The following is a 20,298-nucleotide window of genomic DNA, read 5'->3' as shown; positions in this document are numbered from 1 at the left end:
AGGTTTGTTTTCTTCATGGAAAGGAATAGAGTCTTCTGGTACGTTCTTCCACAAGGAGGAGGCTGCCAACCAAGTTCTGCCTCCATTTCCAGTAGAAGGAGTAATGCCGCGGGCTCAGGAGGAGTCTCAGGCGGGATCGGGGAGGGGGTAAGGGGTGGCATTGCAAAGGCCCTAGTGGGGTGACCTGCAGCAGGTCCTGTCCCCCACGACTCAACCAGAGAACAAGACCGAGAACCAGACCGGTCCTGGGACCACCAAAAATATTCTCCCATTAAGTGGGAGCCTCACAGTGGTTTTGGATATTTCCACAATTGAAGGAGCAAGTACTGCTTTGATGTAACTCACGTTCCTTTGGGCCAGGACCCTGGGGGATGGGGGTCGAGTTCCCCAGGTGTAGCAGGAGTACGGATCTCACTCGTCCTAGACTCTCCCAGTGTTGGGGGCAGAGAGCCCAGGTCCAGGGTGACGGAGACACCAGTTCCCTCTGCGAGATCCCCACATCGGTGTTCTCGAAAATCTCCACGCACAGGGAACTCTGAGCAGATGAGTCCCCCGGGGACAACTCAAATGATGGAAAAGATCTTTTTTATGTTGATTTGAAGTCGGTGTCCTTGTAACTCTCCCCACTGGGCCCGCTTCTGCTCCCTGGGGACAAAGAAAGGCAGTCTCTCTGTCTCACGGCACACAGAGACCTCTGGCTTTGCTCACCTGCCACGTCTTTTGATGTTTTCCCATGAGGCTTCTGACTTCATAAATACAATCTGGGCCAACGCCACACCACATGCTTCACTTGGCCATCACATGGAACCCTGACAGAACCTTAAAGAGGGCTGGGTGACTCCATCATGCTGCTGAGGACACTAGGCCCGAGTCAGCCGGCGGGTAAGTGGAGGGGCAGAGATCTGACGCCTGAGGGTCTGACTTCAGAGCCTGGGCACTTAATTAGCCACCCTGGGTATGGCCTCCTTCTGGAACATCAACTCCGAGGTGACATCCTTCAGGTTGCTGTTTGTTGAGATCCTTCGAGAAACGACAAGGCACACAGAACTGAGAGCAGCATCTCAGGTCATCGTCAGCCGGGAGGGATAGGGGGAGGCTCCCTCCTTGCTCTGGGACGGGCTTTGGCAAGGGTCTGTAGGCCCAAACCAGCCCATCTCCTGTGTTTGCATGGCCTGTGAGTTAAGAGTGGTTTTCATGTTTTTAAGTGATTGGAAGAAAAACAAAAGAAGATTTCATGGGAACAAGAATTATATAAAATTCAAATTTCAGTGTCCATAAATAAAAGTTTTATTGGCACGGAGCTATGGTCATTTGTTGTCTTGGTCTGTTCTGGGTGCCATAGACGGGCAGCGGACAACAGACATCTATTTCTCGCTGTTCTGGAAGCTGGAAGTCCAAGATAAAGGCGCAGGAGATTCAGTGTCAGGTGAGGGCCCAAGTCCTGGTTCCCAGCCAGCAAGCTTGCTGGGGTCTCATCATCATCTTATAAGGGGCACCAGTCCCATCAGGGGGCCCCACCATCTCACTGAATACTAATCACCTCCCAAAGGCCCCACCTCCAAATATTGGGTGGGGGGCAGTACTTCAACACATGAATTCAACACAGCGCCTTTGTCCACGACGGCTTTCATGCTACAAGGCGGAGTGGGGGAGTTTCGACAGAGACCACATTACCGGAAAGCCCGAAACACTGGCTCTCCAGACCTTTGTAGAGAAGGTGTGCAGAGCCCTGACCCCGACAACGTCGCAGGGAAAGGGATCCCCCCAAGGGCAAGGTCCCTCCTGGCCCTGCGTGTTCTCTCTTCACGGTGGGGTCTGAGTCTAGTTGTGTGATGCAAATATCCCTGCCCAAACAATGTTCCTCACCTAAGAGAACTTAACCTAATTATTGTAGAATCTCTTTTTTTCCTTTCCAAACAACACCTCTAAAGCCCTAAATCGACAGCACAGACACACTACCAAACAAAACCCTATCACCGATGGTTGTCTTTAGGTGGACAGTATACTTCCCTAGGGTGCTTGAGCATGTGATGAAGAGCACCCAGGGCAGGAGCCCACAAGTATGGGCAGGTCAGGGCCAGAGAGTCAATATTTTAGACTTTGTGGGCCAGTTGGTCTCTGTCGCAAAGCTGTGTGAAGGCAACTAGAGATGGTATGTGAATGAATGCGAGCAGCTGTGTTCCAATAAAACTCTGTTTACAAAAACGGGGTGGGCTGGAGTGGTTTGCAAAACTCTTGATCTGTGACATTTAAAAAAAAAGGTGACATCCACTGTAATGAAATCAAGACAAAAGTACGGACCCTCATGAGGTCTACAGCATTTGCAGCTCAGCTTTGCAGGGAGCTGGGGCCTGTCCTTCTGGGGGCGCATTCTGTGTCAGGAAGGTCAGAGATGACCTCACGCCACCTGCAGGCCGAGCCCTGGCCCACTGCTCAGTGGGGGTTCCAGGGGCAGAGGAGAATGCACAGGGGCCCTGCGTGCCCGGAGTCATTGTCTTGCTTTTACTTTGCCAGTAATTCTGATCTATCATCGGATCGTAGGCCTGATGCCTCTGTTCCGGAATAAACATGTAGAGCCGTGCTCCTGGCCGCTCTCTGTGATGCCGCCTGCTGGGGACAGCTGGCCGAGGGACGCAGGCTACTGCCTCCGACGCTGTACTATTTCTGGTTACTCTTTGTGCCTCATTTATTTTTGATTCGAGTCGCTCACACAGGCTGTACGTTCTCTTTCTCGCTCCGGCACTGAAATGAAACAAGCATAGTATTTTTAAACCCTGCTTGTGTTGCCTCATGATTAGTGCAGATGAGCCGACACACCTGGAGAGCGGACTCTGCAGGGAGGCCGCCTGCCCTCTCGCTCTGGCCCTCGGCCTCTGTCTTATGACAACAGCAGGACAGAGACTCCACTCCTCACTCTCCTGGCCACGGTGACCCATCCAGTCCTGGGGAGAAGGCTGCGCCTTCAGGGTCTGGCCCCGAAGCTGGGCTTTGAATGGACGGGGTCCAGGGACATCTGTGTGTCCTCCTGGTGGCGTGGGTGGAAGAAGCCACCTGAGTAGCAGCCCCAGGCTGCATCACTTCGTGGTGACCCATGAGAGCTGTGGGTGACTGAGGGGGTGAGATAGGGCTTCACGCGTTCATTCACTCAATGCTAGCCCCCAACCCTGTGAGGGTGGTACTGTTTATGACTAGACCAGCTGAGGAAACTGAGGCCGGGGCGTCTAAGCTGGCCTGCCCACAGTCACCCGGGAAGCAGCAGTACCGGGAGTCCCTCCTCTGAACCAGGGCCCCATGCCGCCACGAGCAGGGACGGGCAACCAAAGGCCTTCTCCTGAGAGGTGAGCTCGTCTATGCTTTCCAACGTTTCTGGGCCGCAGGCTGAGGAGGACTGGGGGAGCAGCCTAAGGCAGGGGCAGGGCTCTCGTCAGGAGGCCGTGGAACGATCCAGGTGTGAGTCGAGGAACCCTGGGCCGGGGTGGAGGAGGCAGCCACTGGCTGGTGGAGTCAGGAGGTTGAGACCCAAGGGTTGACAGGAGAGTCTATGTGTATGCAGGGTGACCCTGGGCTTCTGGAGAAGAGGTGCCAGGTCCCGAGCTGGGGGAGTTCTGGAGCTGGACGCTGGCTGTATCCGCTGCGAGGTGCCCACTGACATCCAGATAAGAGGCAGATGGTGTTCCACTCCTGTGGCTCCGCCTCAGGCCCGGGCCGGAGCAGTTTCCTCTCTTCTACCACAGGGCCTTTGTACGTGTGGTCCTTCCACCGGGGATGTTCTTCCTTTGTGTCCCTGCTCCAGTGTCACCTCTCTAGAGACATGGTCCTGGAGAGCTCTCTCCAAAGTGTCCTGTCCATCATGTCAGCACATGGGTTTCCTTCGGAGCTCGTGACTGCCCCCCAACTAGATGCTGAGCCCCCAGGGGCGGGACTGGGTCTGCTTCATTCCCTGTGGAACCTCTCATGCCGGGACAGGGCCTTTGCTGAATGCATGGGTGTGTTATGCGGCTCTGGACAGGCAGTGCTTTCCTTCTAGTTAACACTCTCTCCGAGAGGCGGAGCAAGCAGGTGGTCTTGTGGCGGCTCCTCTGAGGGAGAGGCGGGCTTTCCTGCAGCCTCTGTGGCCTCCTCCAAGGGGCTGCACGGTGAGCCAGTACAGCCTGCATGGGCTCCGATCGGGATCTCCGGCTTCAGCCTGACTCGCGTGTCCACCAGGTCCAGAGCCCCCAGCAGGGCCACGCCCGATTCCTGAGGCATGTGGACAAGCAGGCACTTCAAGGGCACGCATGCATGGGCATAGAGACCCACGTACACACATGCGTGCACACATACACTGTGCCACCTCCCCCTGCGCCTCCACCACCTGTGCCTCTACCACCTGCCCCACCTCCACCTGCACCTCCACCACCTGCACCACCTCCCCGTGCGCCTCCACCACCAGCCCCACCTCCACCTGTGCCTCCACCACCTGCACCACCTCCACCTGTGCCTCCATCACCTGCACCGCCTCCACCTGTGCCTCCACCACCTGCACCACCTCCATCTGTGCCTCCACCACCTGCCCCACTTCCCCCTGCACTTCCACCACCTGCACCACCTCCACCTGCGCCTCCATCACCTGCCCCACCTCCACCTGTGCCTCCACCACCTGCCCCACCTCCACCTGCGCCTCCATCATCTGCCCCACCTCCCCCTGTGCCTCCATCACCTGCATCACCTCTACCCCAGGCTGGCTCCTCTTCCTCCAGGCACTCTTGCTTTCAGTGTTCTGTTCATGGAAACTTTCCCCCGAATGACCTTCCAGGGCAGTTCTTCGCCCCCCTCTGAGCTTCAGCCCCTATGAGCCCCACAGCTAGCTGTGCCTCCCCCACCTCTCTGCCCTGAGCTGCAGGCTCATCCTCCCAGCTGTCTGTTGGCTCTGTCCACGTGGCTATTCCTGGAACATTCCCTCTCTTGCCCATTTCCATTGCTGGTCTTGGGAGTTCCTGCCTGGATTAGTTGTCTACCTGCCACCAGAGTCCCATTCCTACTGCTCACCCATGGACCTATCACATCACGCCTTTCTCTAAAGCCCTCAGTGGTTACCCGGGGCCTTCAGCACCAGGTCCAAGCAGCTCAGCTTGGCATGCTGAACCACTCAGAGCCAGCCTTGTCTACTTTTCCAGCTTCCTCTTCTCTAGGTCTCCTGCATACCTGATCTTGGGCCTGCCGGCACCTTTTCCCTGCACACCTGACCTCAGGCACACCTGCCTGCACCTTTTCCCTGCACACCTGACCTTGGGCACACCTGTCTCTCCCCTCGTGCCCATGGCAGCCCTGTCCTTGTTCTTGCTGTTGCCTTGGGGGCCTGCTACATTTCCCCATCTGGCAGGAACTTCAAAGCCTCAGGGTCCAATGCAGAGGGTAGTTCCCAGGCCCAAGTGGATCACCCCACAGTATTTTCAGGGTTACCCTGGGGATGGGAGACAGTGGGGAGGGAGTTTGCACTTTCCATTCCTAACTCCCATTACCATCTGCATCTTTTTTTTTTTTAAAGATTTATTTATTTATTTTAGAGAGAGAGAGAACGTGAGCAGGGGGAGGGGCAGAGGGAGAAAGAGATGGCTTGAGCCACCCAGGCACCTCCCAACTGCACCTTCTAAGGGACCTGCCTAGAGTCACAGAACTCTAAGAGGCAAAAAGCTGGGACAGGCCTGCCCAACTGCAAAGCCAACACTCAGAATGCAACCTCATGCCATTTTGCTCCAGAAACCACCATGATTTCTATAGCTTACTGGTTTAAGTCTTCGACACTTGAATGCCAGCCCAGCCCCTGGGCACCCTCTCCCCAATAACTGCTCCCACCCCCAGCCTAAATCCAAGGAGGAATATACGGGGCTCATGCCCCAAGGCTTCCCCATCTCTCATATTCACCTGAGCAGGGGCAGGCGGGATTTCTCAGCTCGCCCTTGAGAACATGAATAGCCTGCCTGTGACCCAGGGGGATGGGGATGACTTGGGGACAGGAGGCACACCCCTGAATTGCCAGAAGACAAGCAAGGGCTCATCCCACATAACTCTATGGCAGGGACATGCCCTGGTCACACGTGAGATGGTTCTTGAATCCAATATCTGCCTGCTTGTTTTCTAACTCTGAATTATAATGAAGTAATGCTAGGTTTCCCATTATTACAGGGGCAGCAAGCAAGCTTCATTTCAAAATAAGCTTATTTAAGAAAAAAACTGACTAAAAGAAAAAATATAAACTCAGAAATAGGGCTGGTAGTGTGCACGCATGACCCAAATCCAGAGATGGAAGGCCAGTGACTGCAGCGTGGGAAATCTTGCCAAAGACAGAGAGACAGAGGGCAGAGCACGAGAGCGTGCCCCTAACATCCCGGCAAAATCTCACCCAGCAATCCCAGGAAAAGGCGTGTTAGATGACAGAGCAGAACCCCAGGGCAAATGTGCGTTCTAGGACATCATGCAGTTCTTGCTTTCCTTTGAAACTAATTTTACATCCCCTTTTGTGAAAGGGTGTCAGGGTCGCTCATCTTACAGGAAGTGCATCAGGAGAATCTGGGGAGAGACCAGAACCCCGGCGGACAGTGTGTTCCAGGCCAGCCCTGGTGAGAAGCCCTGGGGGACGGGGTGTCTAGGCATGGGAAACACATCTGAAGGGATGTGTGTGTCCCTGGTGTGCGCGCGCGCACACACACACACACACACACACACACACACACACACACACACACACACACACACACATGCATGCACACACACAGGCCCGCTGCACCTACCAGCCAAGGGCCCACCGTCTGCTGTCACTTATGCATGCAGAGATGCCAGGGAAAGGCCTGTCCTCACACAGGTCAGCTGCTCTGCCCCACTCAGGCCAGGGCGGCAGTGCTGAGCTTCCCACGTGCGGAAGGCACTGCTGAGCCAGGCCACCCCTTGGGCAGTCTCTTGCTGCTCTAAAAAGCAGATGCCAACAGGGCAGGTGAATACCAAGAGTCCCGGATCCCCACAGGGGTGTTGGGGGCCAGAAGGACTGGAGAGCCACACAGTGCCACCTAGACCCTCGGGCTTATCTTCAGGGGAAGTGAACATCCAGCTACAGCACATTTCAGACAGACTCAGAGAGCATGCCCCATACTTCTGGAGGGGGGCAAGGGGGCTGGACCAGTTCCTACCTCCCCGGGGTGGAAGTGTACCCAGGGGCACTTTTGCTTTCTTCCCTCTGGGCCCTGGCCCTGGCCAAGTTCCTGTCTCTACAGCTCTTGCTGCAGCCACTCCCAGAGGAATAGGCAGGGCTGCCCCAGTGCCTCCCTCGGGTGAGCCAGGCTACGATCAAGGCCACAGGCATCTCCCCACTAGGCAGCCCAAGGCCTGAGTCCCCAAGGGGCAGCCCCTCCTCCATGGCTCAAGGGGAGATAAGGGTCACACACAGCATGAGATCACGGGGCTGGGCAGGGAGCATTTCTCGCCCTTTCTGGTGACAGGACCAGCTGGTCTGGTCCTTCAGAGAGAAGTTCTTAAAAGATTATGAATGGGGAGCGAGGGAGATCTGTCCCTGGTGCTGGCCGTCCTGCAGGGGGTGAGGGCGCAGCTTCCTGCAGCAGGACTAGACTAGGGGAGCATTTCCCTCGTGAAACCCAAGCCCTGCCCTTCACACTGGGTAGGAAATCTGCAGGTCTTAATGGCTTACCTCCAGGATTCCCTACTCACTGGTGCGAGTGGGGAGATGCTGGGTGAGGGAGCAGCTCCCTTGGGGGTGGCCATGCAATCCTGGGGGACTCCAGGCAGCACCCTGAGGCTGCACTGAGCTGAGGGTACCCTGTGGCTACCACAGCTGCAGCATCTCCAGCTCCCCTCCCCCCCCCCCCCCCCCCCCAGCCCCGCAGCTGCAGTGACGTGAGTACCTGGCTGGTGCGTCACAGATGGAACCTCTGTGTCCACCTCTGAGTGGGGTTATCAGTGAACCAAGGGGCTGGCCATCCCCCACCCCCAGCCCTCTGTGATGGCGAGAGTGTCATTGGGGAGGGCCTGACTTCCTCCGCGCGGTTTGGGACATCCACAAGAAGAGAGCATGTCTCTCTGTCTCCTCTCGCCAACGACCAACCTGACCGAAGTCCTAACTGAGCTGAGGCAGGAGAACAGAGAGTTCCAGGGCTGGGAAAAAAACAAGCAAGCCTGCCTGCGATTACAGCCCCTTATAGCCCCGATCACTCATTACCGTGTCTCAGAGCCTGACTCAGCAGTCAGAGCCGCCGACACAGGAAGAGCCGAGGAGGCCCAGGTCCAGAGGCCCAGCTCTGCGGATGGATGGAGCTGCTCCAAGCTTCCCGGGCACAGGGGTGGCTTTTAACTGCTTATACCCCAGGATGGGAGGAGGAGAGAGGCCCGCATCCCTGTCTCAGAGATAGTCTGTCCACATGAAGTGGCCCTGGACATTGGGCCCTCCCCAGGTGTGGTTGGGGTCTCTTCCTCTCCGGAGCCCTGCATGAAACCACCCACTAGGTGGGGTGATTCCCCATGTGGTGACTGGGCAGTGGGCCTGCTTGGGGAACGGGGCTGTGGGGGGGGGGGGTGCTGCCATCTTGATGGCTGATTTGAGTTGCTGCGGCAACACGGGGGTGGGGGTGGGGAGGGAAGGCTGGTCCTGGGCTGTGGGGACAGGTAGCGCCCACTCCTGGCCAGCTCTGCACTGGGACACGCTGGCCATCATGTCCAGCAAGGCCCCCTTCCCTTGTGCTTAGCATGGTGCCCGGCAGAGCTTCCAGCTGGCTGTCCACACTGACTCTGGGCTGACGGCACATGCAGTGGGTGCTGGATCCCTGGACGGTAGCTCTTAACCTCGCGCTTTAGATGTACTTCAGTAGCGACCCTTGGAAGTTGGGGGGACAGATCCTGCTTCCAGTTGCAGAGGGGAATCCGGGGGCTGAGCAGCACGTCTGACAGATCTGGGGCCCCCTAGAGTCTGTAGCACAAACCTGCCCCTGCCGGGGGAGGGACGGACTATAGCGTCCTGAGCGCCTCCCACCCGCCCTCCATGGGGCACATGCCCTGTCACACCTGCTCACCCTGTCACCCTCAGGTGAGCTCCTACACCCTCCCCAGGCTGCTGAGCCAAGACTGGGGGCAGGGGTCTACCTGCAAGTACACCGGCAGCTGTGGCTGGGGGAGACCCCATACTTGAGAGTGCAAAGCCCCAGCTCTGGGTGTCACTGTGGACCTTTGACACGACACTGCTCGCCCCCACTCTGGCATCCTTGTGGACTCTCACCCTGAGCCCACAACCCTTCATGTGTAATCCTTGCCAAGGGGAAAATAAACAGCAGACTAGAAAGAAGTCACAGAACCTTCTGGAGGTAGTTTCTATATGTCGAGGTATTAATCCCCAGTACCTGTGACTATGACCTTTAGATGGTAAAAGGGTCTTTGAGATGTAATTAAGGTAAGGACCCAGTGATGAGGTCATCCTGGATTGGTGGTGGTGGGGGGGAGCCCTAAATCCAATGACAGGTGTCCTTCTACGAAGAGAAGCTGCTGACAGGGAAGGAAGGGGATGTGAAGGTAGAGGCGGATGACACGTCCACAAACCAGGGAACACGGAGGATCACCAGCAGTACCAGGAGTGGGGAGAGAGCCCTGAGCAGGCTGGAGCCTCCGAAGGGAATCAGCCCTGCCCACACCTTGATTCCAGACTTCTAGCCTCCAGGACTGGGAGAGAATCAATATGGTTGTTTCGAGCTACCCTGTTCATGGTGATTTGTTCGGGTAGCCCTAGAGAACTAACATACCCACCTAACCTTTTAAACCCCGCAATGTCAGCAGGCTGGGAGGCAGAGGAACGGCTTTCTCTTGGGGGAAGAGCCCCTTTGTGTGTGTGTGTGGGGAGGAAGCTGGAGCCCTGTGTCCCCAGCCCTGGCTTAGCTCCACACCTTGGTAGGGAGGAGGAGACTGTGGGGGTTTCTGCAGCTTCCCTGCATTAGCATCTGTGAGCAGGCTCCTGGGGCTCTCCCTGCTTCTCCAGGGGACTGTAAGAATAAATAACAAATGGTTTCAAAGAGGATTATGTCCCAGCACCACATGACGGAGGCATGAAAGATTAATATCTTGCCCATGCAGCTCTATACTAGCAATCTGAAAGCTTTACCCCACCACATCCATTAGAGGCTCTGCTGAATTAAAAGCCATGCAAAAGAGAGCCACCAGGCACTGCACCTTTGCAATCATAATTAACAGAAAAAAATATTTTTAAATGAAAATACTCATTGCTGCTGAGGTTATGATGAAGCTACTCCACTGAGCTGTTTCTACTTCTGGGGTCCATGGCATGGTCTTCTGGGCAAACAACTGGGGTAATACAGGTCCACAGCCCGGGACCCAGAAGTCCTACTTATAAATGTATCCTAAAGGTTCAAGAGAGCAAACGAACTTAGCTGCACACACACACCCCTACAGCTGCGAAGTCCCTGAGGAAATTTAAGTGAATGATGGGGAAACCATAGGCTATAACGCGGTCGCTCAGTGACGTTGTTCTGTTTGGGCAAGTGCTCGTGAGTGAGGCACGTGGAGAGCACCCACGTCTCTGCCGGCAGAAGGGAAAGCAGACAGGCGAGTGGGGAGAGGTCCCTCCTCCCTCTGCACTATTCCTGCTGCAGATTCAATCCCCCTTTCTGGGGCAGAGGGCTTGTGCACACCAGGCAGGGAGAGGCTCCAGTGGCAACATGGGAATCGCACCGGGGGTTTCACCAGCACTGCTCCTCACCAGCGGAACTGGAGCCAGGGTGGCCGGCTGGGGGACGGGCTGCGCCTTCCTGGGGTTTCCCCTTAGGAGGATTCCTGGTGACCCCGGCCCAGGAGTGAGGCCAGGAGTGTGCATCTGCCCTGCTACTGAAGTTGGTCTGGGACACGGGATCAGGAGTCCCCTGAGGTCATGGTCTAGCTCTGTCCTCTGGTTGCATGACCTGAGGGAAGGCAGAGTGCCTGTTCACTCCCCCCGCCCCCACGAAGCGCCGAGGATCATATTACCTCATATTACCTAATCCTGGGGTGGCTGGAGGATTAAGAGTAAATGCAGGCCAGGTTTAAGCAGAGGTCTGACAAAGAGCAGATCTGCTATGGACAAATGGCAGCTCCGGTACAATAATGACAGTGACAGCAAGCATAGGTGCTATCATCTTCACCATTAAGCCCATCGTCAACACCATCATCATCACCACCATCCCCATCACCACTGTCCCCTTCCTCATCATCACCACCATCATCCCCACCCCCATCATCCCCACTACCATCATCACCATCATCCCCACCCCCATCATCAACACCACCATCACCACCTTCACCATCCCCACCCCCATCATCACCATCATCCCCACCACCATCATCATCACCACCATCACCCCCACCACCATCATCATCACCACCATCACTACCCTCATCATCACCACCATCTCCATCACCACTGTCCCCTTCCCCATCATCACCACCATCATCCCCACCCCCATCATCCCCACCCCCATCATCCCCACCCCCCCACCACCATCCCCACTACCATCATCACCATCATCCCCACCCCCATCAACACCACCATCACCACCTTCACCATCCCCACTACCATCATCACCATCATCCCCACCACCATCATCATCACCACCATCACTACCCTCATCATCCCCACCCCCATCCCCACTACCATCATCCCCATCATCCCCACCCCCATCATCATCATCACCACCATCACCACCTTCACCATCCCCACCACCATCATCATCACCACTGTCCCCTTCCCCATCATCACCACCATCATCCCCACCCCCATTCCCATCATCCCCAGTATCATCATCATCATCATCATCATCTTCCAGCATCACACGAAGTGTCTGCTCCTTCTCACGGCGGGACAAAAGGCTTTCAGCTGTTCAAGCTTCCCCCTGACAGCTCCCAGCTCCCCTACAAATACGCTCATGGGACCTCTCTGCCTGCCCCCGGGGACCACTCAATCTGAATGCCCTGGGACAGTTTCTGCAGTTGGGAGGCATTATCTCTGCATAATGAAGCGGCTTGGCTGTATAAACACGAGCGGCATCCCGGCTGCTGGGCACTGAACATGTGGTCTGTCCAGGGAGGCCGAGGGGCTGCAGGACAGAGGCCGTCCATCCAGAGGCCAGGCGGCTGGGAGGCTGTGGCCGCCGGCCTGTGATGCCAGCCGAGGACCACAGTTGTCTCAGCACGCTGTTTCTGGCTGGGTGCCAGGCCCCAGTGGCCACAGCTGCCCTGACCTCCCTGGGGCACTGCCTGTAGTTCAGGGTGTGCCAGGATCGTGCCCTGGATCTGCTGGTGGGGAAGACATGCTGCGGAGAATCCACTGGCGGGTAGCCAGCGTGGGGGAGATGAAATCAGGGAGCCTGCAGCGGGGGGTGAGCTTTGTCTGCCCCCGGGAGCCCAGGTTTGGTCCCCTGGCTTCAGGATCCAAAGCCCACAAGGTGGTGAGTGCATTGCAGGTCCGCTCCTCTGAGTGGGGCCTCTGGAGGTTCCTGGGAGGAGTGGGCAGAAGGGGAACCCGAAAGAGCAGTCGTGGCCCGAGGACATAACTTCATGCCTGAGCCACGCCACGTCTCACAAAGAACTTGTGGACTCATCCAGACCGTGGCATTTACCTCTCTCTGCAGCTAAGCCTGGGGCGCGGACTCTGAGAGGGAGTTGGGCGGTGAGGCTGGCCTCCGATGTGTGGAGTGCGCTGGCTTCAAAGGACAGTGTGCACTGAGGAGTCCTGGAGTCAGCCTGGGCCAGGCAAGTGCACTTGGGGCCCGGGGTGGTGGGTGGGGGTGATGCCCCTGGCCCCGTCCCTTGCACCAGCAAATTCACCAACACATACAGGGACACGAATGTTTCTTTGGAGGACCAGGCACAGGCTTTCTGGCTCAGGAAGTGGGGAGGCCTGGGTTGAGGATGCAAGGGTCTCCTCTAAGGACGGTCCTATGCACGGAGCAGGGTGCTAGGGACCGTGGCCCAAGGTTTGGCTTCTGCCCAGAAGGTTCCCTGTGCTGATGACCATTCTGAGTCAGGTGGCTGCACGCAGTCTGTGGGCTGTGCTTCCATGCCCCTTCCCAGCTTGGCAGAGGGTGCCTCTAATTGGGTGAACAGGAGTTCCATGTGTCACTTCCTACCTTGCTCTGCTTTCTGGGAGAGTCCGCTATACTGGATGGTTGCTGAGAACTTGCTTCTGGTGTGTGTGTGTGTGTCTAAGGGCTGAGCTGGGCGGACAGAGTGGTGATGAAGCAGACGTGCCCCATCCTCACGGGCACCTGGTCTGGGAGGAACCAGACACCAGCAACAGTGACCATTGTGGAGTGCAGGGAGACCTACAGGATGCTGCAAGGGGGCTCAGGGAGCCAACAGAGAACATTGGTCGAGCGCGGCACTGCGACCACACCCAGCTCTGCCAACAAGTAGGATTCCTCCCTGAGCCTTGGCTCCTTCTCTCCAAAATGAGGCCACTGGACAACAAGGCAGCAGAGTGAGGAGCCTGAGGGGACTTTCCTGAGGCCCACCAGCTGGAGAAGTGAGGCCGAATCAGTTAAAGTGCCTGCTCACCCTGGGGCTGCTTCAGAGACCAGGGATTCTGGCCTGAGCTGGGGTCAGGTGCCCTCTTGTCCCCTTGAAGGGCTGGCAGAAGGGCCCTTTGGCCTGTGATGTCTTTGCTTGCAGAGCGCTGGGTGAGAGCCTGGGGCTGCACCTGCTGCCCCCTCTCCTACTGCCCACACAGGCTGCCACCCAGGGACCCACATGGGCCCTCGGCACCCATACAGCCCAGCAGGTGGCTGGGCATCTCCAGCAGCTCCCTACTGGTTACCACGGTTACCAGGCTGCAGGAGGGTGGGGAGAAATCTTCTCTTCCTCAGCCCTCTCAGGGGCACCCTGTGGGCTTTGCTAGAACCTCCTAACCATGGGTGAGGCAGGGAGCAAGGGCCCAGCCCGGCACACAGGCTCTGTGAATGTGTGTGTTTGGGAAGGCGGGGTGATTATGGCAGCTGGAGCAGCTCGGGGCTCCCTGAGGGATGCCCAGGGCAGGGCTGTGGGGCTCATGGGACCCGGTCGGCTTTTCCTCTCCCCAAGCTGCATGACTGACCCAGCTGAGCCCCACAGAGGAGGCAGGAAACATCTTCTAAAGATGAGCAGCCCCCCAAAAAGCTTCCTTGCTTGGCCCGGCATCCTTTCCCCGAGGTCACCCCAGTACCCCTTGCTGTCTCTGCACTTTTTGCACACAGCTCTCCCTGCCCAGAATGCTGCCGGTCCTATCTCCCTCTGACACTCAGTGTAGTCCTGCCAGCTTCAGCCTCACCTCTTTTCCTGACCATGCAGGACGCACGGTGCCCGGTGGTGCCTGCCTGGCCTGCAGACACTTCTCTTATGTTCTGGACCCCACGTCTTCACCCCCACTGACTGCGACCTCATCTGCACCTCTCTGGGGCAATGAAGGAATGGCTGAGTCCCCAGCACGGGCCTCACCTGCACGAAGCCAGGACTGGGGGCATGAGGCCTCCTACGAGCAGCCACAGACCCTTGGGCTGCAACACTGGGCCTGCGATGCTTGGCGCATCTTATCTGAACAAATCCTTTTGTTAGGACAGTGGGTCCACGTCCCGCAGGACATGCCTCCTGCATGCCCTGGTGGCCTCCCCTAGACCCACCTTTCAGGATGAAGGAAAAGCATAGTGAGGCAGCATCCCTGGTGCCTCCAAAGGGCCCTGGCCGGTCCCCAGACACCCCCCCTCCCCTCTTTCATAAGGCAGGTGTGAACAGGGAGGTTTCTGCTGCTCCAGGGAAGTCAATGTGTGCCTATGGGCCTGTAGAAAGGTAGTGATTTTCAGCTGGGATTTGCAATTCCTGTTCTGGACATCGTGTGTCCTTTGCAGGAGCAAAGGGACAGAGATGGCTCTGGGCCTCCTGTCTCTGACACTTGAACACCTCCTGGCCAGGGTGACTAAAAATGCCTTCTTATTGAGAGGGAAAGGCAATACCTCCTGGGGAGGGGCGGGGAGAGGAAGCCGTGAGCAGAGGGGAGAGAGGAGCCACGGAAATGGGGGAGGGGAGATGCCACAGGATAAGACTGGAGTGACAGAGCCCGTGCCTCTGCGGAACTCCAGCTTCCTCCGCACCCAGACTGGCAGCATCCCTAGCCAAACCTCATTCCGAGAGGACCCGGACACCAGTAACAACAGCATCTAGCCATGCTTGTCAAGATAAAAGCACGAGTTGAGGTGCGAAGATGACAAAAGTGTAGCAGGTCATTCCAGTAAAACGTGGGCTTCCTCTTTTCCTGAGAATCGAGGAAACCCCAGAGAAGCCCTTCTCATCAGAACCTCCAGCGATCAAAGCTTCCTTGTGCGCTGCCTTAAGGAGAAGCAAGGGCAGGAAGCTCACCAGTAAACAGAACAAGCTGGGGGAGTGTTTTTCAGAATGGGGTTCTCCGAACCCCTGGACCAGTGCTGGCAGAAGATGGAGCTCACTGAGCTGCTCCCGGGCCCTTGGGAGACTGTTTTCAGGCACCAGTTCCTGTGGTTCCGGTGTGTGCGCCTATGGCTCAGGACAGCCTGGCACGCCTGGGGACCCAGGACCCCTGGAGCCTCCATGCTCCCCGCTCACTGTAGGCAGGGCTACTGGTGAAGACGGAGCATCAGAATCTCCCCGTCTGTGCCTTCTAGTTATTTCCGACTCGCCTCCATCTAGAAGGGGTGGGGGGCGCTACTTCCAGAGAGGCCCTGCCACCATGGAGCGTTCAGGTTACCAAGGCTCCCAGGCAGAATTTTAGACCCTTCTGCCCTTGGCTGCATTTGACAGCTTGTGGACATCAGGGCTGGAGTTTGCTCTGAAAGATCACAGGGTTACCAAGGGAGGGAACATGAAGACATGCTGTGGTGAAAGGGCGGGTGGGTGTGCTCAGAGGGTGGCTCTGCAGCCCCCCGCCAGTGCCTGTGGGCCGCTGCATGGGTATGCAGGTGTGCAGTGGTCTGGCCCTCCAGGAGGCCTGCGGTGAGGGAGGACAGGGCGAGGCGTGTCCCTCCATTCACCGGGAAGCTCTTCTCTATAGACCAGTGGCCACGGCACCACCCTCCCCACCCTCCACAAAAGCAGCCAGCTGGGCTCTCCCAGGCTGTGCCCCAAGAACAGGCAGCCCATTCCGAGGAGTCCTGAGGGGGATCACAAAGGCCCTTAGAAGGGGACCTGAGTCACTGCACGAGCTTTCTGGGGAGCCACCCGGGTTCCAGGTAGGGTGATCTTTCGGGCTCAGTCCATGACTGGAAGCAGCGGGTGAGGGGGTAGATGACACTGATTGGACACCCCTGATGAGCCAGGGACTGCCCCCACACTTGGACTCATATCGTCTCATTTTGCCAATCCAGAAACAGGGAGGCACAGGAATGAAGCCAAGTGGCTGGGAAGGTGAGAGCCAGAGGCTGAGGGAGACACAGAGCTAACTCTCCACCAGGGTCCATGGGCCAGACTGGTGACAGAGGGCCCCGTGGATAAGATCTGGTGTGGAGGGGACGCAAGGAGCTGCTCATTTACTGCGGAAACTGGCCCAGTGATGACCAGTCCTCTGGTTTGTCCTGAACTCAGGGCAGGGATCTGAGAAAAAAAGGCGTGCCTGGCTTTCAGCCTCCGGTTGCACGACAGACCTCAACCGAGGCCCAGCAGCCGGGGCCCAAGATGTCTGTGGGGGAGATGCCCGGAGTCTGCAGCATGGGTGTGAAGCCGAAGGAGATTGTCCCCTTCTCTGCTTCTTCCCTTGCCCCAATCCTATTTTATCTGTACCCCACATGGCATCGAGAGTCAAGACTGCAGATGCCTGTGCTGGAGTGAGAGAGAAGTGGTGGGCTGCCTGCAAGGAGGAAGGTCAAGGAAGGCAGGTGCCAGGGATGCGGGCCAGTGTCGCGGGGCTTGGCTCTGCTATGAGGGACACACTCAGGCCCACGCACACGCCCGAGGTCGCCAGGGTTAAGTATGTGGCCATCTGGCAGAGCACAGAAAGCCTCCTGAGACCCCGCTCTGCAGGACTATGAGTTAGAAAGCCGGGTGTGTGGCCATGGGGCCCCTTCAGGCCTGGGGGTGCTGGGCCCAGAGCTCCTCCGGGGTATACAGGGACAGAAAGGCCAGCCCTCAGCCGAGCCCCACAGGAAGCAGCAAAGAGTAAGAAGACACAGCAGATGCTCACACCCACCCAGCAGGGAGGCTCTGTTACCTGCTAAGGGCAGGCTGAATGGAAAGCCTCGAGCTACCCCCATAGCTGACAGCATGACCAGGTGGGTCACATTCCCACCTGGTCCAGTGTGTGCTCTCTCGGGGAGGCCCTGTTCTCTTTTCTTCCCCTGAAGTGGCTGAGCCGAGAAAGTGCTGCCAAGGACCACGTCTCCTCACAGAGTGGCCCCCAAGCAAGGGAGGGCACAGAGCGAGTAGAGAGCTGAGAGTGTTGGACTTCCCTTCATTAAAAAGGTGGATTTCCGGGCGCCTGGGTGGCTCAGTTGGTTAAGCAACTGCCTTCGGCTCAGGTCATGATCCTGGAGTCCCAGGATCCAGTCCCGCATCTGGCTCCCTGCTCGGCGGGGAGTCTGCTTCTCCCTCTGACCCTCTCCCCTCTCATGTGCTCTTTCTCGCTCTCTCAAATAAATAAATAAAATCTTAAAAAAAAAATAAAAAGGTGGATTTCCATGTCCCTTGGGAGCTGGGATTGAACCCTGACCCTCCAGTGCATCTGAGACTCATCCGTGAGTGTGTGTGGGGGATTTCTGGTATTTCTGGAGCTTGGTGGGACAGGGAGGTGGTACCTGTCTCAGAGTCCTGGCACAGTAAGAACAGAATCAAGGTGTCCTTAGGAGCTAGGGAGGCTGGATCATTTTCTCCATCACTCTGTGCCTCAGTTTCCCCATCCAGGCTACCCAGCCCACCTTGCAGGGTTATTTCCAAGGACCCATCATCGAGCAAGGTTTAAAGTGCAGGCCCAGCATGACCTGAGTCTCTTCTCCCCTTCCATCTTGCCCAGTGTCTTGGCCCCCTGCCATCTCTTTGATGACATCTCTGGAAGCATGGCACCCTTGCTCTGGGGACCTGCTAGGCTGGGCAGGATTCTCTGCGCTTGATAATATCCTCCACTCCCAACAGCTCCCCAGTGACTCAGATACACCCCAGGGCATTGGTTTCCTCTATGCATGTCAGCAACATCTCCAGAGTGGCCATCCCAAAGGGCAGCCAAACCTGACGGTTGGGCACATCCACAGGGTGCTGGCATCCTCCAACTGAGAGAGTCAAAGAAGTGACCTGCACTTGCATTAGTGGGATGTGAAGAGTCTATCTGGGATCTGCCCCTGTGGACTCCTTTGTGGGGGGAAGATGCCCAAGACCTTTTGCCTCTATGACATGAGACCCCCCTGGCTGCTGGGAGAGGGGATGGCGGGAGGCACGGTGTCTCTGGCCCTAGCCACCATCAGAGATGGTCTTCCCCAAATGCTGCCTGCAGCTGCCACTGCCCGGCCCTGTTGTCCAGGGGCTCCAGGAAACCACTCTTTCTCTGGGACCTTTGCTGACATGAAGGTCACCGAGACTTTCATCAAGGACTAAACACACGCTGCTTTCAGCCAGAGCCCCCGGAAACGAAGCACGTTACACAGGTTCCAGTAACGAGGAGGCCTTCCTTTGCCACACGCTGTGCTGTCCAGTTGCCACGGGCCCAGTACCAACAAACAGGAAAGTCTGGAGGAGGCCCCCTCCCTCTGAACCCCTACCGGAAACTGCCAAATCAAAACTTGTGCCACTCACTTCCTCCTGAATCATTTGAGGTTTAGAAGATCATTGAAAAAGTAAAGGAAAGAAAGAAAGCCAGCCCCACACGGTGAGGCCTCTCAAGCCGTCCCGTCCACAGAGCTCGCTTGCCCCTCAGACCCCCAGTGCCCACGGCCGGCCCTGACCTTTACAAGGAAGAAGTGGTGTCCCGTCTTTCCACACTTGTGGTGTGCAATTGCTTTGGGGCCCCTTTCTTCCCATCCAGGCTCCACATCCAGACCCAAGAGGGTTGTGAGCACAACACCTGGGTTTCACATTTTTCATGACCCCCATCCCCCACGGCCTGGCTCAGTCTTGGGGGTGCTGAGCAGGGCCTAGTGTCTGGCCACTGGCAGGGTAGAGAGAAACACAAGCAGCTGGACCTGGTTTTATATGGGCTGCCTCCCCCAGGTTGCTTTCCAGGCAGGATTGTACGGTACCCCAAACACCATCAGTGCCACTGAGGCTGGGTATGGACCTGGAGCGTTATAAAGGACATAACCTGGGGAGCCAATGCCCTTTGGGCCCCTGCTGAGAGAGCACACAGGCAGGAGCCCAGGGACCGCACAGGAGCCTGGCTCTGCAGGTGGATGCTTTTCCAAGCAACAATCAGGAGGGCAGATGGGGCTCCCCACACGCAGGTCCCCAAGCCCTGCAATGTGTTAGCAGAGTGGGAGCTTGCTCTTGGCACTGGAAGGGGGATGGCGTTTTTGAGGGGGAGGAGAAGTTGCAGAGAAAGAAGGAATCCTGAAACAACAGACAGTGGGACAGCTGTGGCCTGAACTGGGTGTTCTTACTCCTCGGGTGTGGATGTATTAATTTCCATAAATGCTAATACCCCATTTCCCCAAGAGCTATTACTTATGTCATCTCTCCTTGGATGTGGTTCAACACAGGACAGACAAATGGAAGGGAGAGAAGGCAGCCCCCACTGGCCGGTCCCCTGCTCCCCACTCTTGTTCCCCACCAGGCAACTCAGGTCTGTTTCCTAAGGTGGCCACGGTAACCAACTGCCAGGTCAAGATCCCCAGCCTTCAGCCCCACAGTCGAGTCCGGTCATGCCAGGAAGCAAAGAAAGTTACCAACCCCAAAAATGCTGAATCACAAAGTGAGGTTGAGCCGGGAAGTGGGGGTGGGGTGGGGAGGGTGATGGTGGCCAGGAAGGAAGGCAGGAAAGGGTGCCAAGGGGCTTCCCACCTGGAGCCCCTCAGGATGCTCTAGGCAAAGCGCAGTCCCCTCCGGGATCCCCCAGGACAAACGGCAGGAGGAGCGGAGCCAGGGTGCGCCTGGGTGGGAGGGTGGCAAGGTGGGCAGGTACACGGGCTGCTGCGGCCGCGGCAGGAAGAGCGGTGCAGCTGCTTGGGTCCCTGCGTCCTGCGGGAGCAGCAGCAGGTAGGGAGGCAGGGAGAGAAGAGAAGCTGAAGACGGGGAAGGGGGCACAGGGACGGGGCTGGGTGGGGTTGGGTGTGTAGGTAGCCAGAGGAACTGGTGCAGGAAGGGAGT

General features: G+C 57.2%; 1 protein-coding gene across 2 annotated transcripts in view; it reads right to left on the bottom strand.

Annotated features, from left to right (window-relative positions):
* KCNAB2 (potassium voltage-gated channel subfamily A regulatory beta subunit 2) overlaps positions 1 to 20,298 on the bottom strand; it is an 85,008-nt gene that overhangs the window by 64,050 nt on the left and 660 nt on the right. The window lies entirely within an intron of this gene.

This window comes from Zalophus californianus, chromosome 4 (assembly GCF_009762305.2).
Source record: "Zalophus californianus isolate mZalCal1 chromosome 4, mZalCal1.pri.v2, whole genome shotgun sequence".
NCBI lineage: Eukaryota > Metazoa > Chordata > Mammalia > Carnivora > Otariidae > Zalophus > Zalophus californianus.
This window is presented reverse-complemented; position numbering and strand designations above follow the sequence as displayed.